Source organism: Callithrix jacchus, chromosome 18 (genome assembly GCF_049354715.1).
Source record: "Callithrix jacchus isolate 240 chromosome 18, calJac240_pri, whole genome shotgun sequence".
Taxonomy (NCBI): Eukaryota; Metazoa; Chordata; class Mammalia; order Primates; family Cebidae; genus Callithrix; species Callithrix jacchus.
The window spans coordinates 31467645-31495585 of record NC_133519.1 but is presented as its reverse complement, the minus strand read 5'-3'; the positions used below and the strand labels follow the sequence as shown (position 1 = coordinate 31495585).

Genomic DNA, 27941 nt, shown 5'->3' with positions numbered 1-27941 from the left:
AACACCTATTCTTCTTTCAAGTCTCATCTGTCTTCTCACACTCCTTGAAGTCTCTCTTATTCTTCCTCCAGGTAGACCTAGATGTTTCTTCCTACATGCTACCGCTACACTGAACCATTCTTCCACTGACATTTATCATCTCTCTCTCCAGCAGACTTCATGATTCTAGATGGAAAGCACATCTTTGAATCCCCCAAAAGACTATTATAATGCTTGACATACAGTAGGCTGTCAGTACAGTGGAAGGAATGACCAAAGGAAGGGAAGGAGGGAAACAGAATCAGGAAGGACAGGTATAGAAGTGGGAGAGACCCAGAGACAAGATTCAGAGACCACAATTCTGTCTTTTGAGTTCACTAGTTTTACAAACTCATCTACAACACTTAGTTCAGCTCCTCAGATCAGACACTCTTAAGTTTCCAGAAATTTGAGCTGCTTTTCACTGTTTGCACAACAAAAAGTTTCATTATAGTCCAGGTGCATAGCCTTTGTTTATATATTCTATATTTCCAAAGCAAAAATAAATAAAAGAATCAATGTTCCCTTAATCTCCCAGGACTTTCACCTTACAGCTGCAGTGGCCATGCCAGTCACCATTTTGCACTTTTTGTAACAAGAACCAGGGACTTCATTCTTGCCCTTTTCCTACCCCTTTCTTTCTTTTTACTCCACCCACCCCTCGCATTTTTCTCTATCCCTACCACACTCAGTCCTTCTCTTCCACGTTTTACTAGGGCTCTTTACCATTAAAAATACAAGGAAAAAAAAGGTATTTGTACTATAAGAATAGTAACTCCTCCCCGTTTCCCAATTTTTACATCAAAAGACATTGTTAAATTCCATTCTCTTCCAGAGAACTGCTGATTCTCTGGGGAGAGAAAAGTAGTTGCTTAAGAGGTAAAGCCCCTTAGAGCATTCAAAATGAGGAGTGATTTTGTACAGAGGATATCATGCAGCAGGCTGGATGTCTAGTTTCAATTCCTTGGTTAGCTCTGAGACCTTAAAGAAGTGATTTCTAGTCTCAGAGTGCCAAAGCTTCATCTGCAATTGAGAGCATTGGACTGACAATCTTCAAGGTCCTTCCTGCTCTAACATTCACTGACTCCACTATTTTTGACACACTGAATAATGAGGAGCAGCCAGTTTTAGTATCTTATTATAGGAAAAAATAATAATAATAATGAGCATATACCATCAATGTGCATCTATGTCTTGTTGTGTTTGAGTGAGGATCCTGATACATAATAATGGCTGATAATTTCCACTGAAAACATCGTAAGTATTAAAGACCCTCTTCTGAAGATGTTCTCTCCAGACTCTCCTAAAGGCAATCATGAGCAAGAGGGTGGGCATCATCGGAGCTGGAGTCAGTGGCCTGGCTGCCATATGGTGCTGTCTGGAGGAGGGGCTGGAGCCCACCTGCTTAGAAAGGAGCAATGACGTTGGAGGCCTGTGGAAATTCTCTGTGAGTGGCACATCACTGGAACTCAGTGGAAGGAGATGGGGTCCAAGGCAAATTAAATCTGGTCAGTTCTAATTCAGATTTGGGAGGCAGGTCACAAAAGCTCCAGAACTGGAAAGTGAAATCTTACCTCTCCAATCATACTAATGTACAAAAAACTATTTCACACCGGCAAAATTTGTCCTGAAAAGGACATCTTCAGCTCATTAAACATCATCACGTGCATGGTGGAGTCCAGATCTCTGAGCTGCAAAGGGCACTAATGTTAGTAATTTGCCAAAAATATACCATGGCCGGAACGATCCAAGATGGCCGGTAGCTAACATCCCAGGATTGCAGCTCTCAGTGAAGGCGCGGAGAACTAGAGGACGCCACACTTTCAGACAAATTCCGGTGGCTCACGGAGCAGAAGATCCCCAGTGGAGGAAACACACGGCACCTTGGCGTGCAGCTCTCGGAGCAGAGTAAACAGGTTTGGAGGACCCACACGGGCCCCCAGCACAACACCAGAGCCCGGCGCAGTGGCTGTGACAGCACCTCCGCGCAGCAGCACTCGGCGCAGAGTAAACGGGACCGGTTCCCCTTCTGACCGAGGTTTGGAGCCCCGGGAAGGCAGAGTCACCTACTACGGACACAAGAAGAAAGCCCGACAGGAGAATCCTGGGAATAAAAGCACCATCAGTTTTAACACTGCTGCTCTGGCCCTGGGAACTAACAACCTGGACACCCACTCAAGAGACCTAATCTGAAAGTTGGTAAATTCAAAGACGACAGGAGGATAAATTTACAATGATGGGAAGAAACCAGCGTAAAAAAGCTGAGAATACTCAAAATCAGAACGCCTCTCCCTCTACAGATGATCACAGTTCCACATCGACAATGGAACAAGGCTTGATGGAGAATGAGTGCATCCCAATGACAGAAGTACTCTTCAAGGAATGGATAATAACAAACTTCGGTGAGTTAAAAGAACATGTTGCAGCCCAACGTAAAGAAACTAGGAACTCTGAAAAAAGGTTTGATGAAATCCTATTGAGAATAGACAACTTAGAGAGGAGTATGAGTGAATTAATGGAACTGAAGAATACAATACAGGAACTCCGAGAAGTATGCACAGGTTTAAACACTCGAATTGTTCAAGCAGAAGAAGGGATATCAGAGGTCAAAGTCCAACTTAATGAAATAAAACATGAAGAAAAGATTAGAGAAAAAAGGATAAAAAGGAATGAGCAAAGTCTCCAAGAAATGTGGGACTATGTGAAAAGACCAAATTTACGTTTGATAGGTGTACCTGAATGCAACGGAGAGAATGAATCCAAGCTGGAAAATACCCTTCAGGATATTATTCAGGAAAATTTTCCTAAACTAGGAAAGCAGGTCAATATTCAACCCCAGGTAATACAGAGAACACCACAAACATATTCCTCAAGAAGAGCAACCCCAAGGCACATAATCATTAGATTCACCAGGGTTGAAACGAAGGAGAAAATACTAAGGGCAGCCAGAGAGAAAGGTCAGGTTACCCACAAAGGCAAGCCTATCAGACTTACAGCAGATCTCTCAGCAGAAACTCTACAAGCCAGAAGAGAGTGGGGGCCAATATTCAACATCCTCAAAGAACAGAACCTTCAGCCCAGAATTTCATATCCAGCCAAACTAAGCTTCACAACTGAAGGAAAAATAAAATCTTTTATGAACAAGCAAGAACTCAGAGATTTTATTACCACCAGGCCTGCTTTACAAGAGCTTCTGAAAGAAGCATTACACATAGAAAGAAACAACCAGTATTAGCCTTTCTAAAAATAGACCAAAAAGTAAAGAGCACCAACATAAAGAAGAATTTACACCAACAAATGGATAAAACAGCCAGTTAACATCAAATGGCAGTAACCCTAAATTTAAATCGACTAAATACCCCAATCAAAAGACACAGCCAAAACCCAATGGCATGTTACATCCAGACCTGTTTCACATACAAGGATACACAAAGACTCAAAACAAAGGGATGGAGAAAGATTTACCAACCAAATGGAGAGCAAAAATAAATAAAAAATAAATAAAAAGCAGGAGTTGCAAATCTCATATCGGATAAAATAGATTTTAAAGCAACAAAGATATAGTGGTAAAAGGATCAATGCAACAACAAGAGCTAATGATCCTAACACCCAGATACATAAAGACTTAGACTCAATGAGACAGAAAATTAATAAGGATATCAAGGACCCGAACTCAGATCCGGAACAAGTAAACTTAATAAATATTTATAGAGCTCCCCACTTCAAATGCACAAAATATACATTCTTGTCAATACCACATCACACCTACTCATAAGTTTAAATGAAACATTGATTGGCCATTATTAATACCGAATTTTTTTCAGAATAAAGCAATATTTCCGTTTACTCTCTCTCTTTCTCTTCCTCTTTCTTCCTCTCCTTTACTTTTTTTTTTCTTTCCTTCTCTTAAAAAAAAGAAATCAACTTGTAAACCTCTAGATCCAGGTCGGCAATGTCTCTCTCATTGCTTGATTTCCTTCCTTCCCTTCCCTCCCTCCCTCCCTCCCTCCCCCTTCTTCCCTTCCTTCCTTCCTTCATCCCTTCCTTCCTCCCTACCATCCTCCTTCCCTCCCTTCCTGCCTTCCTCCCTAACAAAAAAAAAAATATATATATATATATATATATATACACACATATATACCATGGCCTTCCCATGTAACAGACATGATTCTATTCTTTATTGCTCTTAAATGCCAGGACCATGGTTAAAAGAGAAAAAGCAAACCTGGACTGAGATACTGAGATCAGAAGGCCTGAGTTCTAGTCTCAACTTGTAGGTTTTCTAGGCAGATAGCTATCAGGCCAGTTGCTTTTTTTCTCTGAACTTCAAATGCTCATTTGTCAAATGCAGAGGATATGATTCTATAATTAACTTAGGTCTACTAGGCAGATAGAAATTTTTATAGATAATGATTGCGTGTGATGTGTGTGTGGCTGCTGAATAGCCTATCAGCTCCAAATACAGAGAGAAAAATTATGGTCTTTGCCATTTGGGCTCATTGTTGTAGAAATAATATAATTAGAAAATACTCCTTGAAAACACATTTTTTTTAAATTTCAAAGCCAAGTTTGGAGAAACTTCTAGCCCTTCTGTCCTGAATTTCCCAGCCATTGTAATTAATTGTCAATGATACATATTTGGCTTGAAAACATTATATCCACATCATTTATCTTGTAACTACTTTCTGTCCTGGTCTTAGTTATTGCCCGGCCTGCGCCAATAGCCTCCTCCAATTGAGTATATTAGTGCTAACTTAGAATATGTTTTTATTCTTCTCCAAGCCTTTTAAAAAATTTTTTGTGTTTTGTAACCCTGAAAGCACTACATGAGATATAAGGTCATTAATTTTTCCAGTGGAGGGTAATCAAGAGTTAATATTTTTCAAGAATTTAATTTTCCTTATTTACATTTGCTCAGGGAAATATGGCCAGCTTAGACTAAACCATAAAATGGCTTTCTACCATCTCCCTAGTAACAATCAAATACTGCTTGAGCACCTATTCTGGCAGAGCTTGTGCTAAGTACTGGGATGACAAATATGGAACATAATCTCTCTTTATAAATGGTTCCATTTCATTTGATGAAGCAAGCCATAAGTAATTCCACAATCCTTTGATGGCAAATGGGCAAAAACTCATTTGATAGCAAAACCTCTCCTGAAATCATAAGGCTGAAAAATGTGAACTGGATCAACATAAGGCTAAGCCTCACTTTCTGTTGCACTGCAGAAATTTTATTGTATTTGACAGATTGTGGCCCCAGATCTGACTAGGAGTATTATGGAGCAAAATCCAAAAATGTATGCAGTCCAAAATATATCTGGCCCTAAGATTTTTAAATAAGAGATTATATAACTACAACAAGATAGACCTGGTCACAATCAGTTCACACTCTTTTAGAAGAGTGTGGACTACAGAAATCTTAGTAGGTCAAAGGAAACCTCCTACAGGGATGACATTTAGCTCAGCATTGAAAGATAACCGCAGACAAGCAAAATAGAGGACCACCTGTGACACAACTGCTAGAGAGTGCATTTTCCATCAAAGACTGTGGATGGCACTCCATAGGCCTATGCAGTCATTGGCAGTGTGCCAGCACCAGGTAAGAGACCAACAATCCATGAAAGGTACAGAAAAGGCAATGAACATGGTGTGTACAGAAAGGGATTTATAAGTTAGCCAACAGAGCCAGATCAGAAAGTTTAAGGAAGCAATAAGTGATAGTTCAATAAGATACAAAGTTGGATTCTGAGTTATCCACGAGAGGAAATTTTTCTTTTCCCTAAGGTTATGTTTATAAGCAAAATTCTACTCAAAGGCATGGTGAGGATATGGACCCTTACAAATACTCAAAACTTTAGCCCCCTCCACATACCCCAACCCTTCCTTCTTTTCTTAGAAAAGTTGCTTGGCACAATATATAATCAGAGAGGGATTTTTTTTTTAATGTGTTACATAAGACTTTATCTTGCAAGCCTTTGTACACCCCAACCCTTCCTTCTTTTCTTAGAAAAGTTGCTTGGCACAATATATAATCAGAGAGGGATTTTTTTTTTAATGTGTTACATAAGACTTTATCTTGCAAGCCTTTGTTAGAAGGTGTTCCAGCAGACAGAAATTTGATAATTCTGAACTCTTCACTATTTGCTTTTTCTGAGAAATGAAAACCAAATGGGATCTAAATATTAGCAGGCAATATGAGTGTGTTTTAAGTTTCATCCACTCCAAAACAGGGCCTCATGCTCCCAAAAGATTTTATTACTAATGTAATAAGAAATTGCTTAACAGCAGGTGTGGTGGCTTATGCCTATAATATCAGCATTTTGGGAGGCCGAAGCAGGTGGATCATCTGAGGTCAGGAATTTGAGACCAGCATGGCCAACATGGTGAAACCCTGTCTCTACTAAAAATACAAAATTTAGCCAGGCGTTTTGGTTGCTGTCTGTAATCCCAGCTACTCTGGAAGTTGAGGCAGGGGAATCTCTTGAACCCAGAAGGCAGAGGTTGCAGTGAGCCGAGATCATGCCACTGCACTTTAGCCTGGGCAACAGAGCAAGACTCCATCTCAAAAAATGAATGAATGAATAAAAGAAAAAAATTACTTAACAAAAAAGTATCATTTTAATTGCAAAAGCTGAACCCAGGACTATTCGAACTTTCTCCCACTCATTTATTCATTCAACAAATACATACTGAGTACATTATGTGTGGGGTACTATATTAAGCATAGCTGCAGATAAGAAGCCAGCCAGCACTTTAAAAGCAGAGAGAAAACAAGTTTAAGAATAACTTCAAGTGACTGTGTAATTATGGCAGTAAGAACAATGGGAGCTTAGTGAAGCTAAAGATGAGCTGGCAGCAGGAGAGAGGGAAGGTAAGGAAAAGCATGAGAAAGAAGGCATCTTTTGAGCATATTCTGAGGGCTTATTTAGACAAGGAAATATGGGACTGATAAGCAGAGCTGGAATCAGAAAGAAGATCAAGGCAAACTACTCAGATGCATGTACGACATTTTGGAATTAACCTCTGACTTTGCCCTCAACTTACTTATGTTCTCATGGGAAAGATGAGAGATGAACACACTTATCTCTCAACTGTGTTAGTGCCCACAGCTGCTTAGGGATCTGGTTCCAGGGCAAGCTCCCTCAGCTAGAAGCAGAGTCTATGCTGAATTTCTTCATTACTGGCTCAAATCACAACTCATGTTGAAATAATAAAAATGCACACGCTCCCTGGAGTAACTGACTTGTTATATAATACATTTGCTTTTTTATGTTTGTTTGGAGAACAGTCTTTTAGGGAAAATTTCAAGGAGCTGTAGTGTACATACTCTTCTCTCCTTGTGTTATAATTGACTGGGGTCAAGGGGCAAAAAAGCAGAGATTCATTCAAGATGGAAATAGTCCAAGACCTCAGCATCTCTGCTTCCCAGAACAGAGTCTTACCTTCATTAACAAGGCTCCAGCCCACAGCTCAGCCCCACCTCTTTTCAATGGGCAGCTGAAAAAAAAATCCTTCCAACCTCTCCTTCTCACAACCATCAGTAAAAGGCACCAGCTGTTGGTGAAAAGGAGGCACTCAACCTGCCCAACTGTCCGGCGTGAACTTTCACCCTTTTTCTGACCGCCACAAAAATTTTAAAGTGATGGTTAAAAAATAAAAGGTTAAATCCCTGAGCTTTTGTCCTTATGAGAAATACAGCAACCATGAATAGAGGAAGATTGTGTTTTCAACTTGAAAGAAAATACTGAGGCTTCAGGCAGCCCCCGCTACTTCCCCACTGGAACACAATCCTCTCTTTCCAGCACTTTTTGTCTCCTTCTTCCAGGGGTCAGGTGGTGTGAGAGGAAGATACACATCTTGAATCCAGCAACAACGTGACATTCCATCTCTTTCCCCCATTGCACAAGAGTCCCTCTGGACCTCAGGAAGCAGAAGCTGCCAGCTCTTAAATGTATTTTCAAGGCAACATATTGTGTGCACTTTTACCCTACCCTGACAACTGAGAGGAAATGTTTATTTTCAATTTAGCCTTTGACTGCTTCTAAAAAATAAGCCTCTTTTCAATTACACAGAGGCTTTAAAATGAAGTGCCAAGATTTAACACATGTTCTAAGGCCTCTGGTTTCCTGTGTTTCTTTGGTGAGGAGTAAAGGCCAGTAACCAGTGAGCCAAAGGACAGGATTCATTTACAACAGAGCAATGGTTCTCAAAGTGTGGTTCCTATACCAGCTGCATCAGCATCACCAGGAACTTGTCAGAAATGCAAACCACCACAGACTCCACCCCAGACAGAATGAATTCGAAATTCTAAGAATAGGACCCAAGAATCTACGGCATAAGGAGCCCTCCAGGTGATTCTGATTATACCAAAGTTGGGAAACCACTTCAATATTGGGTTCTGTTGCTAATGATGAGTTTGCTGAACTCCAATAGCAAATAAATAGGCTAGAAGCCAAAGCCTCCTCTAGACTGTTTTGTTGTTTTTTGTTTTGTTTGTTTTTAACCTGAGGATAAGATCAGAACCAGTGATGTCACAGGAGAATGCAAGAAACCACTAAGTGACTATAAAAACAGAGCTAATACTAAGGGTAATTACAATAAGGGGATTCATGTGGGGAGAGCTCAGGTTCTGCGTCAGGTGCTACGCGAAGGGCTTTCCATTCCATATCTTACTGAGAGTTTTTAATTTTTGCTTATGCTTTTAAATATTAAAAGAGGTTTAGTCAACCAAGAATTGAACCACTGTGTTCACCAAAGGGAACACAATTCTTGTCTTTCTCTTTAAGCTTTCTTATTCTCCCTAGGACCAACACAGAAGAAAGCAGAGCCAGCATTTACCAGTCTGTATTCACCAACTCTTCCAAAGAAATGATGTGCTTTCCAGACTTCCCTTACCCTGAGGATTACCCAAACTATATGCACCACAGCATATAGTTTGTGGTAATATTTACAAGTTCCATGAATAAAGACACTTGCTCAAAAGAAGGATCTTTTAAGATACATACAGTTTGAGGTAGGAGACTCGTAACTTGTACTGTTGAAATTAATATATGTGTGGGTTAGAGAAAAGCAGATCGCACACTATTATAGAAATTAGAGACAAAGGTTTGGGCACCTCAACAATCAAATGTTGGCTGTGATTATAAAGTATTCATGCATTGGTTTTTTTTTCTTTTAGACTTATTAGTCCACTATTCTCTGAGAACTTTCAGACTACCTTACAAAATAGAGGCAGCTATGCCATCATTGTCCACTTTTCACCCTTATGCTCTGATATTGGAAATAATCCAAAATTTTTTAGTATGTTATAGGAATTTTGTCACTTCAATGCCAATGAGTTGTAGTTCAAAAGCCACAGCATTTGGTAGGAATTCTGCCATTATGAAAAGATTAACAACTTAGATGGGAAATACAGTCATTGCCCTCATCTTCACCCACTCAGTTCATTAGATTTTTTTTTATTAAAAAGACTTGAGATTTCAGCATTGTTTTAGTGAAAATAATGTTTCACATTTTTTTAGGACTCTTTTTTATTAAGCATTTCTGTCTGTATGTTTGGAACTCAACCTCAAATAACTGCTGTTACAGGCAGAACACGTGCATATAGTGGGAAAAACAATCAGTGAAATTATGAACTATGGTTATATTTACATCATTATTTTACCTGGAGTAGCCCCAAATGTATAGTTAAAATAAATTTTCCAATAGTCATTTTATTCCATGTATTCGCTTCCATTTATGATATTAATATCAACAGATTAATGAAGTTTCTACTATGTGCTTGCATTGTGCTATTTGCTATATGTAAAACAAAAAGAGGTCTAAGACTTAGCTCTCAAGTTTATAATCTAGCTGTGCATCAAAATAAATAAAGAGTAAGTAATAAGACTCCAGTAACAATTTCAATCAAAGAGAAAAATTTTTAAAGCTATCTATGGGTTATAAATAGATCAATGTTACAGAGATCATGAAGCAAGAGGCAACACTTTGGGAGAAGGTATTTTCTAGAGAAAGCAAAATTTAGTTGTATTTTTTAGGCATTTTAGATAAGTGAGTACCATGAGTAAAATTAGAGAGGTGTGAAAATACCCTGCTCATTTGGAGAACAGTGGGCAAATCAAGTTGGGTAGGAGGGAGATATATCTGCTAGGATGAGATATGGCCACATACATCAGTAAACTAGTATGTACTGTACTTTGAAAAATAGAGGATTATTTTGCAACCATGTAAAAGAAATTGAGAGAGGGACATCCAGAGCTTATGTGATGGCACCACAGTCATCAAAGATTCAGTTTCACTCTTCTTAGCATGAGACTTACATCATGAAGTTTGCCTCATGATCCAAAACAGTTGCTGAGCCATCACACCTGCCTTCCAGGCAAAAAAAAAAGGAAAGAAAGAAAGAGGGCAAAGGGATGTCCTCCCAGTTGAATCAGCTCTCCTTTTACAAATTCTCCTGAAAAGCCTGTCCAACATTGTCTGCTTATATCTCATAGACCACTCTAGTTGCTCAGGAACCTGGAAAGTGCATCCCTTTGCTGGGCATGTTGTCACTCCAAACAAATCAGGGTTCTGTTAGTAAAGATGAAGAGAGAATGGACATTAGGGAAGCAGTTTGCAGAATCTGTCATAGAAAAGTCTGTGGGAATAACAGAAAATAAGATCAAAAGAGTAAATTGGAACAAAATTGTATGGACTTAATAGTGATAGCATTAGAGATGTAGAATAAGTTTTAGAGGCTGTGAAGCAACAGAAATCACTTTGAGCAGGAGATGTGAAATGCATATGGTCCTTTAGGAAGATTAATCTGAAAAGCAGAATGAAGGATGACTTGCAGGCAATGGGATGCTGAAGACAGGTTAGTTACAGGTTCTCGCCGTAGTCCCTGCAAGGGAGTGATAAGGACTTGAATGAAGGCAGTGTTAGCAATCACAGAAAGAAAGTGTGAGATTGGGAGATAAATTATTGTTTAAACATGAGGCAAGGATGGAGAAATAACAAGTAAAAAATAATTGTGGATTTGAAGCATAAGTGGCTGGGAGGTTTATGTCATCATTCAGAGAAATACAAAAGTCAGAAGGCAGTGTTGAAGGAAATTTAAGTAGGTCAATCAAAACTTGTTACATATGAGGATGAGGTGGCCCTCCAGATGGAAAGATCGAGCTAAACTAGATAGAAGAGAGACCAAAAATAGATGTATTTGTATATTCATAACATGAAAGTTGCTAATAGTTCTAAGGGAGAGTATTTATGCAGAGCAAAAGAGAAGCCAACAATCAAACCTTGAGATATACCCATATTCTTGAGTATATGGAAGATGAGGTCAAAAAAGGAGGAAGCCAAGTCAGTCGAGGATAGCCATAATAGCAAAGATTTGTTATACATCATTCACAAAAATATTCAGTGTGATTTACCTGTAAATCAACTAACTTGATGTCAAAAAGTAAATGTACTCCAGTGAGTAATTTTTCTTGTGAGATTCAAAGACTCACTGAAGATTCACTGTGACTCCAATTTTAATATCTTTCTACATATTTCTGAATGACCAAGAGAGCTCATAATTGTTCCCTCCACAGAAACAATTCAAGAAGGTAAAAAACTTGCACACACAGAATTATAAATAGAAAAATAAATTTTCTGGTTTTCTTTAAGACCCTGGTTTCCAGTATAAAGAAATGTCCCAGCTTCTTAGTCACAGGCCAATGGGCTGTTGTTACTGAAAAGAATGGGAAACAGGAATCTACTATTTTTGATGCTATAATGATTTGTTCAGGACATCACGGATACCCCAATCAGCCAACTGATTCCTTTCCTGGTAAGTTTCGAAAATATATAATAATCTGGGGAGTTACATGCAAACATCCAGGGTTAGAAACATCTTTCTATCGATATTACATAATGATTATTCTTAAAGTCCCAAAGATTTCAAAAGAAAAAAATTTAAGTTTAATGATAAGATATAGTAATAAATAGCCTCATAAGCCCTTATATTAAAAGAATCAAGGACCTGCAAGCCAGATATCAGACAAACACAAGTTCCTATTTTACAGACAGTAACTCAACTATAGGTCCTGACAGCACATGGGGTCTCCAAGCAGAGTCACATTCAGAAAAAGTAGAGTACAACTGCCAAATAGTTTAAAGAAAAACACATTCACTTATCTATAGGAGACTCCTAAGTTTCTAATTTCATTGGAAATTAGAAGTTTGCAAATAAACTTCAGAAATTTCAGTGATTTGTGTGTGTGCACACACATGGGTGTGAGTATAGCAGCACATTGTTGCCATTCAAAAGTGGCAAACCTTAAATAAATAGAATATGGTTGAAGCCTTACTTCCATTTTCCTTCCTTCCTTGCCACAGGAACACAGTCTACTCATTACAGTTCCCATATCCAGGTGTGATGTTCACAGGCCAGGCAAATTAAAGAGGAGGAATGTTAATGTTAACAGCCAGTATATTTAATGTTTATGAGCATGGGATCTGAACACCTGGGCTCAACTTATTATTCCACTAGTTCCTTACCACTTACCTTCTTTGTCTCAATTTTGTCATCTTTTAAAATAGGGACAATAGCCTACCATGCAGGGATGTTATCAAGATTAAATAGTTAAACCATGTAAAGCATTTAGCACAGATCTAGCCCCCAGAGTTAACACAATAAATATTAACTATTATCAAAACATAAATTCTCATGCCTTAAGATTTTTTTAAGGCACTAAAAGTAATTTTTAGGGAGCTTAATGTCAAAATATACTAAATGGATAAATGCACTTCAACTAGAGAATTTTTTAATTAAAACTGATATAGGAGGTTAAAAAAGCACATTGAAAACATCTTTATAACTTCTAAAAATCATTCAAACCACTCGCCATGTTCCACTTAGGCCTGAACCAGTCTCAAGGCAACTACCTTCATAGCCGAGATTATAAGGATCTGGAAAACTTCAAGGGGAAGAGGGTCCTTGTGATCAGTCTAGGGAATTTGGGATCTGACATTGCTGTTGAGCTCAGCCATCTGGCTACACAGGTATATGACATAAAAGGTTTTGGGAAATAAACCTAAGACAGGGCTATGCTACTAAATCAGCAGTCAAGGTGTGACAGTCTCGTGGTGTGACAGTCAAGTACCATACTGAGGACTTTCTTGTTTTAATTTTGTATTCTAATTACCTCCAAATAAACTAGTTCTTCCTAGTCAGGCTTAATCTGTATTTATTTAACAGTATTTATTATAAGCTATCATACAAAAAGCACTGTTTACCACTCTGAAGGTCTGAAAGATATGCATGATTTGGTATTTACTAACATTAATTCACTCAACAGCAGGTGCTCAACAAATATTGGGCACTTATTATGCTTACTATGTGTCAGAACTATGCTAAACTAAAAATAAATGCATAAATAAGTTAGACTAGTTCCTGGCTTCAAGGAAGAGATGGAGATGGGGTTGACAGGTACACACAGACTATCACCAAAGGAGGCAGTGAGTCTTCCAGTACAATTAGGTGTGGCAATAGCAGCACAGGAAAAAGAGAATCTAACTTATCCTGGATGAGGTCAAGGAAGACTTCCCAGAGGACTCCAAGCTGAATCATCAATCACCAATAGACATTTAAGAAACAATATATTTTTAAGAAAACAGAATCTCAATAAATAAATTCTTAAATTGATGTAAATAAACCAAAATTTTTTAAACTAAAATTTCCCTTCAGTTATCACAAAGTTAAAGTCTATTTTGCAAAGACGGTAAAATAGATAAGCAGCCAGACTCATCTCAGGGCTAAGGCAGTTGCCATGGAAAAGACCTTGGGGTATCCATGTAGGGAGAACTGAAACGACGAGGAACAGGGAACATAATTAAATCCTTGACATCCTCAGCTTAATTTTAGCTAAATATTCAGCTACATTTTTCCCCCACCTAGCCCACTGACTACCATCAGCCACCACCAGCAGGGCTCACTGGATCATCTGGTCCCTTCCAGACTTGCCATCTTAGTCTATGAGTATGTGAAGATTAAACCATCATAGTTGAACAGAGAGCCCTGTTGTTCCTAGAGGTATGGTTTTAATCCTTTTAACCACTATACACCTGCTCTCAGGGGTGGTGAGAGAGTTCTGTCTCTACTAGTTTAAATTTTAGACTGTTTATTTTTTAATTTTACTTTAAGTTCTAGGATACACATACAGAATACGCAGGTTTGTTACATAGGTATTGTGTGAGCACTGCTCAGTACCAAGCTTGGATTTTCTAATCTTTTCAGGCAGATTTGTGGGAAGAAAAACACCAGCCGAGATATATAGAGTAAAGAAAGAGAGTTTATTTACAAGGATACCTAGAGACGCTCACAAACTTCAACACCGGCAATAAAGCAGCACGGGTTTTCACAAGTCCAGACCAAGTCACCACCGAAGCTCAGTCCGGCTTCTGCTAAACAATCTTTTATACTTTTTAAAACAAAGAAGGGTCAAGTCAGGACACTGTCCACGTCTTCATCATGTAACTAACATCCTTGAGGTGTTTACCAAAAATTGGATCAGGGAACTAGCCAGGTTCCCAGGTCCGGCTCTTCAGAGCCTTTTTTTGCATTGGGAAAATTCTGAGCTCGGAATGCTCCCAATGATAAGGAAATGAAGACAACATAAAGTCTGTCCATGACTTGTAAACTTAATTAACTCCTTCTGTTCCATTACAGGTATGCATGTGCCATGGTGGACTGCTGCACCTATCAACCCATCATCTAGGTTTTAAGCCCTGCACACATTAGTTATTTGTCTTAATGCTCTCCCTCCCCTCACCCCCCACCCACCAACAGGCCCTGGTGTGTGATATTCCCCTCCCTGTGTCCATGTGTTCTCATTGTTCAACTCCCACTTATGAGTGAGAACATGTGGTATTTGGTTTTCTGTTCCTGTGATAGTTTGCTGAGGATGATGGTTTCCTGCTTCATCTATGTCCCTGCAAAGGACATGAACTCACTCTTTTATATGGCTGCTAGACAATTTATTTAGGCCTGCTTTTTAAAAGTGTTCCTACCTGGATATTGAGAGAAATGCATGGAAGTATCCAAAGAATTGTGTTGTGTTTGCTTATTTCTTATAGAGTGATACTGTATTGTACACTGAAATCTGTATTGCCTTTCCCCACCAGGTCATTATCAGTACCAGAGGTGGTTCCTGGGTCATGAGTTGGGTCTGGGATGATGGCTATCCTTGGGATATGGTGTATGTTACCCACTTTGCATCCTTTCTCTGGAATGTCCTTCCTTCTTTCGCCTCTGACTGGTTATATATCCAAAAGATGAACACGTGGTTTAAGCATGAGAACTATGGCCTGATGCCTTTAAATGGGTACTTAAAAATATAAAATTTTAATTCAAAAAGGGGGTCACTCATTTAAGTGAATTTATTCTCTCTAGAACTTACTTTTGTTGTCTCATTGGGCCTTGTAAGATTAAACTAAAGGTTTCACAGGTGACAGGACATACCAGCGACCATAAATGGCTTCAAAACCTTATTGAAATTAGTACAGTAGAAAGAGTATGGAAATATCTGAAAGGGGAATGAAGCAGACAAATAAATCATCCTGACATGCATGATTCATTTGCGGTAGCTACAAGCTATAGCACAGAATTTTGAGGGCTGAACAAACTCAAATTGGTTTTTTGGAAGAATATCTTGTCCATGCTTATGGGTAAACAAGGATATCAATAATAATACCTGCTTCTCAAGATGGTTGTGGTATTCAATAATATAGAAATGTAAAAATTGCTTTGTAAATGATAAAGCTTTAAAAAAATGGTTCTTCTTAAGTGTCAAGTTTTCTAATGTGTTTCAAAGGAGCAAATAACCAAATAGTGTTAATCAACATGTGTCAGCTTGTAGGAAGTCTTGAAATAAACGTGCACACTTCCTCCACCTTTGAAATTTTGACATTTTTGCAGACCCATCAGGAGGCATGGAACACTAAAAGTCATGAAGAGTCACAGAAATAAGGTGGCCAGTAAGATGGATGAATCTGGAGAACATCATTCTCAGCAAACTGACACAAGAACAGAAAATGAAATACTGCATATTCTCACTCATAGGTGGGTGATGGGGAGGGGAGTACTACACACTGGGTCTATTGGGGGTAATACGGGAGGGACAGTGGTGGGGGGACCTGGGGAGGGATAACCTGGGGAGAAATGCCAAATGTGGGTGAAGGGGAGGAAGGCAGCAAAACACACTGCCATGTGTGTACCTATGCAACTATCTTGCATGTTCTGCACATGTACCCCAAAACCTAAAATGCAATTGAAAAAAAAAAAAGATTAGTCAGATTCATTTATTTACTTCTCTACAGAGACAGGGCCCAACACTTATTAATTAGGAAGGCATTCTAGGTAGAAGAATCAGCATATCAACAGAAAAAAAAGAATATTTAAGTTAGTAAGAAAAGAAAGAATTTTATCTCCTGGTCCATGCTAGCCAAAAAGTTTCATTGTGTTTAGAGAAAGAGGTGAAGAAAAAGTAAGGAGGAACTGTAAATCAAAAGAACAAATGCCAGATTTAGGAGTTAAACTCTCATTCCAAAGCACTTATCCTACCCAGTCTTGCAGACTGCTAAAACCCTGAAGAAAAAAAAATGTTTATTTTATGCATTTAAAATTACATTTAACACTGGGACCTACTTGAGGGCGGAGGGTGGGAGGAGGGAGAGAATCAGCAAAAATGCCTATCAGGTACTATGCTTATTACCCAAGTGACGAAACTGTCTGTACCAAACCCTGTGATATACAGTTTACTTATATAACAAACCATGGACCCCCAAACCTAAAATAAAAATTTTTTTAATTGTGTTTAAGTCCCATAGCTTGAGCTGGTTAAGATTTCTTATCTTGTAAGAGTAACTGTAAATTATATTTTGGCCTTGCCATTTAGACAAAACATAGTTTTAGAAATTCATTCATTCTAAAAACTAAGTTTCCTTTTGGAAAGGGTTCCAGTTACCCTAAGTTTTTGGAGGGAGAAAGTGGGAGGAAAAAACAGGTTTCATTGCAGCCTGCACTTTACTACCTTGTAAGGTGAAAGAAGGGGTTACAGGATTAGAGACACACAAAATGATGTGGAAGCACAGAGACAAATTTCAGGACTTACAAAGTGTCTTTGTATCTGACGTACTCTCAGAAAATTCCAGAATCCCAAAGGAAACTTAAATCAAAATGAAATATAACATCCTGAAAAATGTTATTCCTAGAATTTTGGCAACTAAAATGCAATATCAAAGTTGTTATGCTTTTTTGTGGCCAGAGCTGATGAAAGAAAACCAAACGTGGCAATAAAACTACCCACCACTGCAAGTTTGATTTCCCCATTTAAGACAAGACTTTAAAGTTATGATAATAGTGTACTTATAACAACAGTGCTTGCATGAGCCTGACACTATTTTAAATGCTTTAAGGATAATTGGTCATTTAATTTTCACAACAACCTATGAGGAAGATTCCATCATCATCCCCATTTTACACATAAACAAATACAGTAAAGTAACAGCTAGTAAGAGATAAAGCTAGGTTATTAGCCTGAGCCATCTGCTTCCAGAATTGGCATTCTCAACCACTTTATTACGACTGTAAATGAGTTTTATTCTCATTCAGAAAAGGAATTGCCATGAGAGAAGAGAGTTCAATGGCACTCATACTGATATTTAACTGCTCAGTGTCATTTCAGCTGTCGCAGGTATTTCTTGGAAATAAGGTATTTACAGCAAGGGTGTTTGCCTCTCATTTCTGTGGTTCCCTGAGAAAAGAGCCAGCATTCAATGATGAGCTCCCATCCCGTATCCTGTGTGGCACTGTGTCCATCAAGCCCAGTGTGAAGGCGTTCACAGAAACCTCAGCTGTGTTTGAGGATGGGACCGTGTTTGAAGCTATCGACTCTATCATCTTTGCAACAGGCTATGATTATTCCTACCCCTTCCTTGATGAGACCATCATCAAAAGCAAAAACAATGAGGTCACTTTGTTTAAGGGCATCTTCTCCCCACTAATGGAGAAGCCAAACTTGGTTGTGATTGGCTTTGTTCAGTCCCTTGGAGCTGCCATCCCCACAGCAGACCTGCAAGCCCACTGAGCTGCTAAAGTATTTGCAAGTAGGTGGGCTATTCTGTCTTTTATTCATTTTCTCAATGAACATATTTTGAATACCTACTATATGCAATGCACTGTGCAAAGAAGCAAGACAAACATGTTCCTTGACCTCTCAAAGATTAAAATGGGATGTGAGGGATGGCATAATAAGGGAAATTTGGTGGGGGGGGCAGGGTTCTAGTGAGGGAATTTGGACAGTGAGTTATTTTGCATAGAGCAAACAGCATGCAGAAAGTCATAAAGGTGAGGAACAGCATGGAATGTGTAAGGACCCAGAAACATTTTGGTGGAAAGGAATGTAAAGCAGAGGCAGGGAGTTGCAAGAAATATAGCTTTATAAGCTGCGTTAAAGAGCTTAAACTTCTCATCGGGACTTAGAAGGACTTTGCAAGATTTTAAGAAAAAAAAATAGCAGAGGATAATTGCAATGTCAGGATACATTATGAAGGTTGGAAGGGCCCTTGTAAGTGTTGGAGGTGTGCTAGAAACCTCATTGGTGTCAACTTCCATTAGAATAACAAAGTCAGTGACAATCTTCTTCTTCCCTCTTTCTATATAAGACCTCATGGTCTCCAGAGGCTACAAGTATGCTTGTGTGAGGAAATCAAGAATATGAAGATTACATGGAGAAAGGCAATATCCCAAATATATTGATTTAATTAACTTCATTCATACTGATAATCATTATTATTAAAAGTGTTCTTTTATTCAAGTATTCTCCAAAATGTTGACCAATATAGGTATAACTTACCCAACGTAACTAATCCATAAAAACTTAGGTAATTAAGAAAAAATTATAATATGGAATGTATATATATGTTGTCTAAAATTTTTGTAGATAAATTTCTATTTCAAATACACCGTGAAAGATCATTGTTTAAATAAACACCATCATGAAATCTTTTGTAGGTGCTCCCTTGCAAAATACTTCTGTTGTTTTTTCCTTTGAAAGGCACAACAGTGCCAACAGCCTCAGGTATTGTGAGAAGACTGAATATAGTTCATAAACCTAGAAAATTTACATGAAGCAAATGGTACCATTTATTTATTCAGCAAATAATTATTGAACACCTAATCATGCACTGCAAATGTTAGAGCAACTTTCTTCCATTGTTACAAAGGAAAAGAAGCTGCTGCCATCACCAGTTAAAATAAGTTGCATTAATGGCCAGGCATGGTGGCTCACGCCTGTAATCTCAGCACTTTGGGAGGCCAAGGCAGGTGGATCATGTGGTCAAGAGATCAAGACCATCCTGGCCAACATGGTAAAACCCTGTCTCTACTAAAATACAAAAAATTAGCTGGGTATGGTAATGTGTGCCTATAGTCCCAGCTACTCAGGAGGCTGAGGCAGGAGAACCGGTTGAACTTGGGAGGCAGAGGTTGCCATGAGCCGAGATCGCGACACTGCACTCCAGCCAGGCGCCTGACGCCTGGTGACAGAATGAGACTCTGTCTCAAAAAAAAAACAAAAACGGAGTTGCTTTAATGTAGTGAAATTCACCAAAAGCTAAAACTTTTCTGCTCCCCCTTAAAACGCCTTACATACCTGCAGGGAAGATGTTTAAAATCCCATTCTTCCTTTCATTATCTCATTTAAAATGCCATGAACCTTAAATGGAACTATTTTATCAGATTATTTCTTCAGAGAAGTTTTAGGAAGAGGATGCAGAGGAAAATAGAAAGAAATTGTTAAGTTATTATATGCTTGAAGTATACCAAGCACATATGTTGAGGATTAGGTCCTCCATAATGTTACAGAAATATGAGATTGAGTGATTTGAAGCTACAAATGTCTCTGCTGTCACTATCTCACCAGAGGCCAGCTCTGCCATTCCTAAAGAAGGCTCATTAACTTTTCAGGCCTTTGTTTCTGTGAACTGGTATTTTGCTAAAGATATCAAAGACAGCTCCTCTTGATATAAACATTTTTAGGAATGTAGTTACAAATACCAAATGATTTCCACCATATGTCATTATATAGTTCTGATTTCTTTGCATTTTTCAATATTTTTCTCTTTGTTTCTTTTCTAGACTCATATACCCTGCCAACTACAAATGAAATGATGGCTGACATTGATGAGAAAATGGAGAAAAAACTCAAGTGGTAAGCAATTGTACTCACTAATACAGCAAGTCTCAAAATGTGCCCTATATGTAGAAAAACATTAATACACTCTAAGTACTGTCATTAGTCAGAGTTTACATTTTTTGAACATTTGTAATAATCAAACAATATTTAGATAGTAAACAGTCATCATACTTCTCTTACGTAACTCAAGAATACAGGTTTTTTATTAGTGATAATTTTGCCCTCCAGGGGACAAATGAAAAAATATGGAGACACTTTTGGTCACTGTAAGTGGACAGGGTATGCTACCAGCATCTTATGGGTAGAGAACAGGGATTCTGCTAACCACCCAACAGTGCAGAGCACAGTCCACTAACACAAATAATTATCAGGCTCAAAATGTCAATAGTACTCAGATTGAGAAAAGCTCTATAAGTGACTACAGCTGACCTTTGAACACCACAGGTTTGAATTATATGGGTACACTTACACATGGATTTTTTTCCATTAATATACTGCAATTTTCTTAAGATTTGCAGAAATTTAAAAAACTCAAAGATGAATTGTGTAGCCTAGAAATATTGAAAAAAATTAAGAAAAAGATGCCATGTATAAAATATATGTAGATACTAGTCTGTTTTTTCCTTTACTACCATAAAATATACATAAATCTATTCTTAAAAAATTAAAATTTAGGCCAGGCGCAGTGGCTTGCACTTGTAATCCCAGCACTTTGGGAGGCCAAGGCAGGTGGATCACGAGGTCAAGAGATCAAGACCATCCTGGTCAACATGGTGAAACCCCGTCTCTACTAAAAATACAAAAAATTAGCTGGGCATGGTGGCGCATGCCTATAATCCCAGCTACTCAGGAGGCTGAGGCAGGAGAATTGCCTGAACCCAGGAGGCGGAGGTTGCTATGAGCTGAGATTGCACCATTGCACTCCAGCCTGGGTAACAAGAGCAAAACTCCGTCTCAAAAAAAAATTATCAAAACTTAATGCACACAAACTCTTACAGCCTACACATGGCGCCGTTCACAGTCAAGAGAAATCTAAACATAAAGATGCAATATTGTCATAACTGCATAAAATTAACTAGTACATAATATACTAGTGTAATAATTTCATAGCCACCTGCTGTTGGTATTGCAGTGAGCTCAAGTATTTTGAGTATCTACTTAAAATGCTGTGTGAAACTAAATCATTTTCACCTGAGCAGCTCAGAGCTCCAGTAAATTCTGCACCAAAGTAAAAAGTGATCTCTCAAGGTTCTCACATATTTTTATCATGTTTAGTACAATGCCTTCAGCCTTTAATAACACCATGGCATCCATATAAATTGCCATTAATGATGTTGGAAGTGCTCCCAAGAAGCAGAGAAAAGTTATGACATTATAAGAAAAAAATTGAGTTGCTTAATATGTACTATGCATTGAGGTCTGCAGCTACAGTTGCTCACCATCTCAAGATAAATGAATCTAGTGCAGCTATATCCGCAAGCGTAAAAACCTTGCACTTCTTGTAAAATATTTTTTTATTTTGTATTGAAAATGCAGTTTTTATGTGTGTGCAGGATTGCTATAAGAAAGTAAACACATAGACTCCAATATAATTTGAGAAAAAGTGAAGTCATATGATATGACAACTTAAAACAAAAGGAAGGTGAAGGATCTAAAGCTAGAAAATTTAATGCCAGCAAAGGATAATTTGATTATGTTACAAAAAGCTTTCATTTAAAAAATGTCAAGATAACAGGAGACGTGCCTGTTGCCAACCAAGAAGGAGGAGATGAATTCCCAGATGCTATCACAAAAATCACTGAGGAGGAAGGATATCTGCCTAAACAGATTTTCAATAAAGCACCCTATTCTGGAAAAAAAAAAAAAAAAAAAAAGCCACAAAAGTCATTTATTAACAAGGAGGAGAAGTGAGCACCAGGAGTAGACAGGAAAGAAAAAGCTAACTCTACTGTTTTGTGCAAATGCAGTCAGATTTATAATCAGGACTGCCCCTATCTATAAAGCTATCCCCTCAAATCTTGAAGGGAAAGGATGAATATCAGCTTCCTATCTTTTGGTTGTACAAGGAATCCTGAACAAGACCCTTTTTCTGGATTAGCTCCATCAATACTTTGTCCCTGAAGTCAGAAATTACCCTGCCAATAAGAGACTGCCTTTAAAGTTTTTTTGATATGAGACAATGCCCCTGACTACCCAGAACCCCATGAGTTCAACATCAAAGGCATAAAAGTGATCTAATTTCCCCCAAACACAACATTCCAATTCAGTCTTTATATCAGGAGGTCAGAAGGACCTTAAAGGCTCATCACATACCATACTCTGTGGAAAAGATTGTCAATGCTGTGGAAGATAACGCCAATAGAGAGAACATCATGAAAGCCTGAAAGGATTGATGATGCCCTAGTAGTTACAAAAAAGCCGTGAAAGCCATCAATCCTAAAACAATGTATTTCTCCTGGAGAAAACTGGGTCCAGATGTTATATAGGACTGCAAAGGATTTACGACAGATCCAATCACAGAAATCATGAAAAAGATTGTGGATATGGCAAAATAAAAAGGTGGGAGTGAAGGGTTTCAGGGTACGGATCATGGAGAAATTCAAGAGCTAATAGACACCACTAACAGACACTTTTAATTACATAGCAAAGGAATTAAAAAATAACTTGATGGAGATGAGTGCTTCCAAAGCAGTGTTTTTACTATCCAAGGCTGCTTTTGACTTCTTTATGATACAGGTACTGAAACTAAAGCAAATGATAAAGGAAGGGTTAATACTATATAGAAACATTTATAGAGAAATAAAAAAGCAAAAGTCAGACAGAAATTACAAAGTATTTCCATAATTACATCAATGTGCCTGCCTCTCCTGCCCCCAATCCAATTCTACCTCCTCCATCTCTTCCACTTCTGCCACCCCAAAACAGCAGACCAACCCCTTCTGTTTCTCCTACTTCTCAGCCTACTCAACATAAAGATGACGAGGATGAAGATCTTTATAATAAACTACTTCCACTTAATGAATAGTAAATATATTTTTTCTCATGATTTTATTTTTTGAGACAGAGTTTCGCTCTTGTAACCCAGGTTGGAGTGCAATGGCGCGATCTCGGCTCACCGCAACCTCCGCCTCCTGGGTTCAGGCAATTCTCCTGCCTCAGCCTCCTGAGTAGCTGGGATTACAGGCACGCGCCACCATGCCCAGCTAATTTTTTGTATTTTTAGTAGAGACGGGGTTTCACCATGTTGACCAGGATGGTCTCGATCTCTTGACCTCGTGATCCACCTGCCGTGGCCTCCCAAAGTGCTGGGATTACAGGCTTGAGCCACCGTGCCCAGCCTTCTCATGATTTTTTAATAACATTTTCTTTTCTCCAACTTACTTTATTGTAAGAATAACATTTAACACACAAAACACACAAAATACATGTCAATCGCCTGTTTGTGTTATTGGTAAGGCTTCCAGTCAACAGTAGGTTATTAAGAGTTAAGTATTTGAGGATTCAAAAGTTACACATAAATTGTTGACTGCAAGAAAGGTCAACATCCCAACCCCTGAGTTCTTCCAAAGTCAACAGTATACAGGAAGTTTATTTATTTTTTCAAACATTTAACATGGCATTGGTATGTCAACCTAAAGGAAAAACTGAGGGAAATGTAATGTAAGAAGAGAATTGATTTAAGCCAAGTCTGAGGACTGCAACCCAGGGAGCACAGAGTCAAATTGCCCTGAACATACACTCCATTAGCAGCAATTACAAGTAGGTTTTTAAAGGAAAAAAAAAGAGTCAATTTCTAAGTTGTTTACCGAGAATTTATATTAAAATAATATAAGCTATTGATTGGCTATACACTGTTTTTTGTATCACAGATTCCAGGAACACGAAGATGATGAGTGAGACAGCTAGTCAGGAACCAAAATGCCTTTTAACAATGGCACTGCACTGGTAGAGGGCAGCATGACAAGTCTCATATGCCTGGCTCTCTGAGCTTGATAAATTTTGCATATCTCACACAACACAGACTACTCTGAGCTATTTTTCTCTCACATTGAATGCCACAATGTAGTCACCCACTCAGGGCCTAGAGAAGAAAAGAAATGGAATCCTCAGATTCAACAAAACCTCGTCTGCACAACTTCATCCAATTCATAGAACAACTCTCAGAGGTGGGCACATTTATATGCTAACAATTCATATAGCTTGATACTCTTTCCTTTAGAGCCCAGTAGGAATAAAGATGAGGAAACAGAGAGGTTAAAATGTTCATCTTATTACTTAAAGGATAAGCTGCTCTTCAGAGTTTCAAAAAGCAAATTAGGCCACACTCCAACTAGAAGTATAAAGGCAAAAAGGGGTGATCTCTTTTGTCTCCATTATAAAATGTAATGGCCAACACTCCTGTAACAAAAGACAGGTTAACAGGAGAAAAACATAACAGATTTATTATGTGGACATATGTGCATGGGAGCCATAAAAAACATGAACTCAAAAGAGGGCCAGTTGGTTCATGTTTAAATATTCTCTTAACTGGGGATAGGGGAGATGGAAGTGTAAAAGTAAATTATTTTCAGAGGAAATTAATAGATCCAAACAACAGTGACCTGAACCAAGTTTCTCTGGGCTTTGAGGGAGATGTAATCACCCAACAGATTCATCTTGCTCACTGCCGAGAAAAGCTGATGCACTGAGAACAGGTTTTTTCCAATAGAGAGTTTAATAAACACACAGTTGTCAGAAGCATTTGAACCAGAGTGACTCCATCTTGAATAGGGAATGGGTAAAATAAGGCTGAGACTCACTGGGCTGCATTCCCAGGAGATTAGGCATTCTTAGTCACAGGATGAGATAGGAGGCCAGCACAAGATTCACATCACAAAGACCTTGCTGATTAAACAAGATTCAGTAACGAAGCTGGCCAAAACCAAGATGATGACAAAGGTAACCTTTGGTTGTCCTCACTATTCATTATATGCTGATTATCATGAATTAGCATGCTTGAAGACACTCCCACCAGCGCCATGAGGGTTTACAAATGCCATGGCAGTATCAGGAAGTTACCCTGTATAGTCTGAAAAGGGGAGGAACCTTCAGTTCTGGGAATTGCCCATTCCTTTCCTGGAAAACTCATGAATAATCCACTCCTTGCTTAGCATATAACCAAGACTTAACAGTAAGTATACTCAGTTGAGCAGCCCATGCCACTGCTCTGCCAATGGAGTAGCCATTCTTTTATTCGTTCACTTTCTTCATAAACTTGCTTTCAAGTTTTTTAGTCTATGGACTGACCTTGAATTTTTTTTGTGAGAGGTCCAAGAACCCTCTTTTGGGGTCTGGCCAGCTAAGAAGGATAGGAGTTTATTACTACTCAAATCAGCAATCAGCCTCCCTGAAAATTCAGAGACTAAGTTTTTTAAGGATAGTTTGGTAGTCAGGGGACTAGGGAATGGGGAATGCTGATTGGCTGGGTCAGGTATGAAACCATAGGGAGTAAAAGCTTGTCTTCCAGTCCTCCTGGGAGGAGACCACATGACAAGATGAGCCAGTTTACCAGTCTGGGTGGTGCCAGCTGGCCCATCAGAATGCAGGGTCTGAAAAATATCTTCAGCACCAATCTTAGGTTTTATAATAGTGATATTATCCATAGGAGCAACTGGGGACTTCTGAATGCATGACTCCTGAGCCCTAATTTCTTATCTTGTGGTTAATTTGTTAGTTCTACAAAGGCAGTCTGATCTCCAATCTAGGAAGGAGTTTGTTTCAGAAAACGGCTGTAATCATCTTTGTTTCAAAGTTAAACTATAAACTGAATTTCTTCCATAGTTAGATTGGCCTGTGCTCAGGAATGAATAATGGCAGCTTGGAGATTGGAAGAAAGGTGGAGTTCACATTTTTTTCACTGTCATAATTTTTGTAAAGGTGGTTTCAGAGGTAACATCACAGGATATTGGATACCAAAGAGAGGAAAACATGTCAAACAAAGGCTGTCCTGTTCTGCAGATGAAACCTCAGAGAGCAGCACTCAGAAAGAGAGTCAGCAGCCTATGACAAAAGTTTCTCTGTCAGACATTTGGTGGTGCCTGACTCTGAGTCTCTCTCTCCTAATAGTTAATCATTCCTAGAGTGGGCAAGGGAGTCCTCCGAGAAAGCCTAGTTTGCATCTTCTGTGTACCTCCCTTTATTTTCTCCACAGGGTACAAACCTCCTTCACAAAAGGCAGCTTTTCAAGGATGCTTTTGTTTGCAGGCCCTCTGAATAGCCATCTCAAAATTTGTCAAGAAAATACATATTTTGGGAGAAATGCCAGATACAGGTGAAGGGGAGGAAGGCAACAAATCACACTGCCAAGTGTGTACCTATGCAACTATCTTGCATGTTCTTCACATGTACCCCAAAACCTAAAATGCAATTAAAATAAATAAATTTTAAAATATATATATATATATATTTTTTGCAGTGAAATATTTTTTATTTTCCTTAATAGGAAATAATTTATGTCATTACATTACAGAAGTATTAAAACCACCCATGAACCTAATGTTAGAGAAATCAATCTAAAAATCTAACATTGGGGCATATTCTAAGCAATGTCTTATAAAGAATAATTACGTGTTAATGAGTAAACTAAGTTAATCAGTCTCCTTAAACCAGAGGGCCAGTTTACTCCAGGACACATGGCCAGAGGCAAAAGTCCAACATTACATCAAACTCAGATAGAGATTAGGAAGGAGGGAAAAAGCAGCTCACTTAGCCAAAGATGAAACAGCAAATTCAATTTTGTGGAAAAGGGGGGCATAAATGGAGGTGCCATCTAAAACATTATTTTTCTGAAAGAAAAAATAAGAAATAATGCTCCTATTTGCAGCTGTAACACTCATTCCAGTATGTTCTCTTTCCTCAGGTTTGGCCAGAGCCAGACTTTGCAGGCAGATTACATCATATATATGGATGAACTGGGCTCTTTCATAGGGGCCAAGCCTATCATACCATGGCTCTTCCTACCAGATCCCCGCCTGGCCCCGGAGGTGTACTTTGGCCCTTGCAGCCCATACCAGTTTTGACTGATGCAACCAGGGAAGTGGATGGGGCTAGAAATGCTATACTGACCCAATGGAACCCGACAGTCTAGCCAACTAGAAAAAGAGTTGTCAGTGAAACTCAGAGACCACATCCCTTTTACAATTTGCTTAAAATGATCTTTCATTCCCATTACTCCTTCTGGCTGTTACACTTACATTTTATTAATGAGAAAGTCTTTGGGCTCTCAAAAGTCAGCCTAGCAGTGTAATCACACAATACAACACACACACACACACACATACACAATCACAACATAGTTTCTCTCTGCCTTCCTGAAGATATGAAAATCAGTCTTGGCCCATTTGAATCAAAGTATAAATAATACGGAAAATACTCAGCCTCTCTCTCTGTTGGGAATCTGTTCTCTAAAAGGCTTTTCACATGCTGAATTGGCAAATTTGGGGATGCTTGAGATAAGACAGGAAGCTGAATAAGCATGAGCACAGATTTTCAGGATAAAAGAAGTTCAATAAGACGTAAAGGTGTTTTATTTTGTTCATTATAGTATATCAACAAATGTATTTTCAAAATATTAACTGAAGTTCTTAAAATTAAATCAACAGAGAGATAAGTTTATACCAATACAATAACAAAGATAAAATGAACACATTGCTTGAAAGA

At 38.6% G+C, this 27941-nt stretch overlaps 1 pseudogene; it reads left to right on the top strand.

Moving 5' to 3' along the window:
• Positions 1–1280: 1280 nt before the first annotated feature.
• LOC100398203 (putative dimethylaniline monooxygenase [N-oxide-forming] 6) lies at positions 1281–27611 on the top strand (annotated as a pseudogene).
• The last annotated feature ends 330 nt before the right edge of the window (positions 27612–27941 follow it).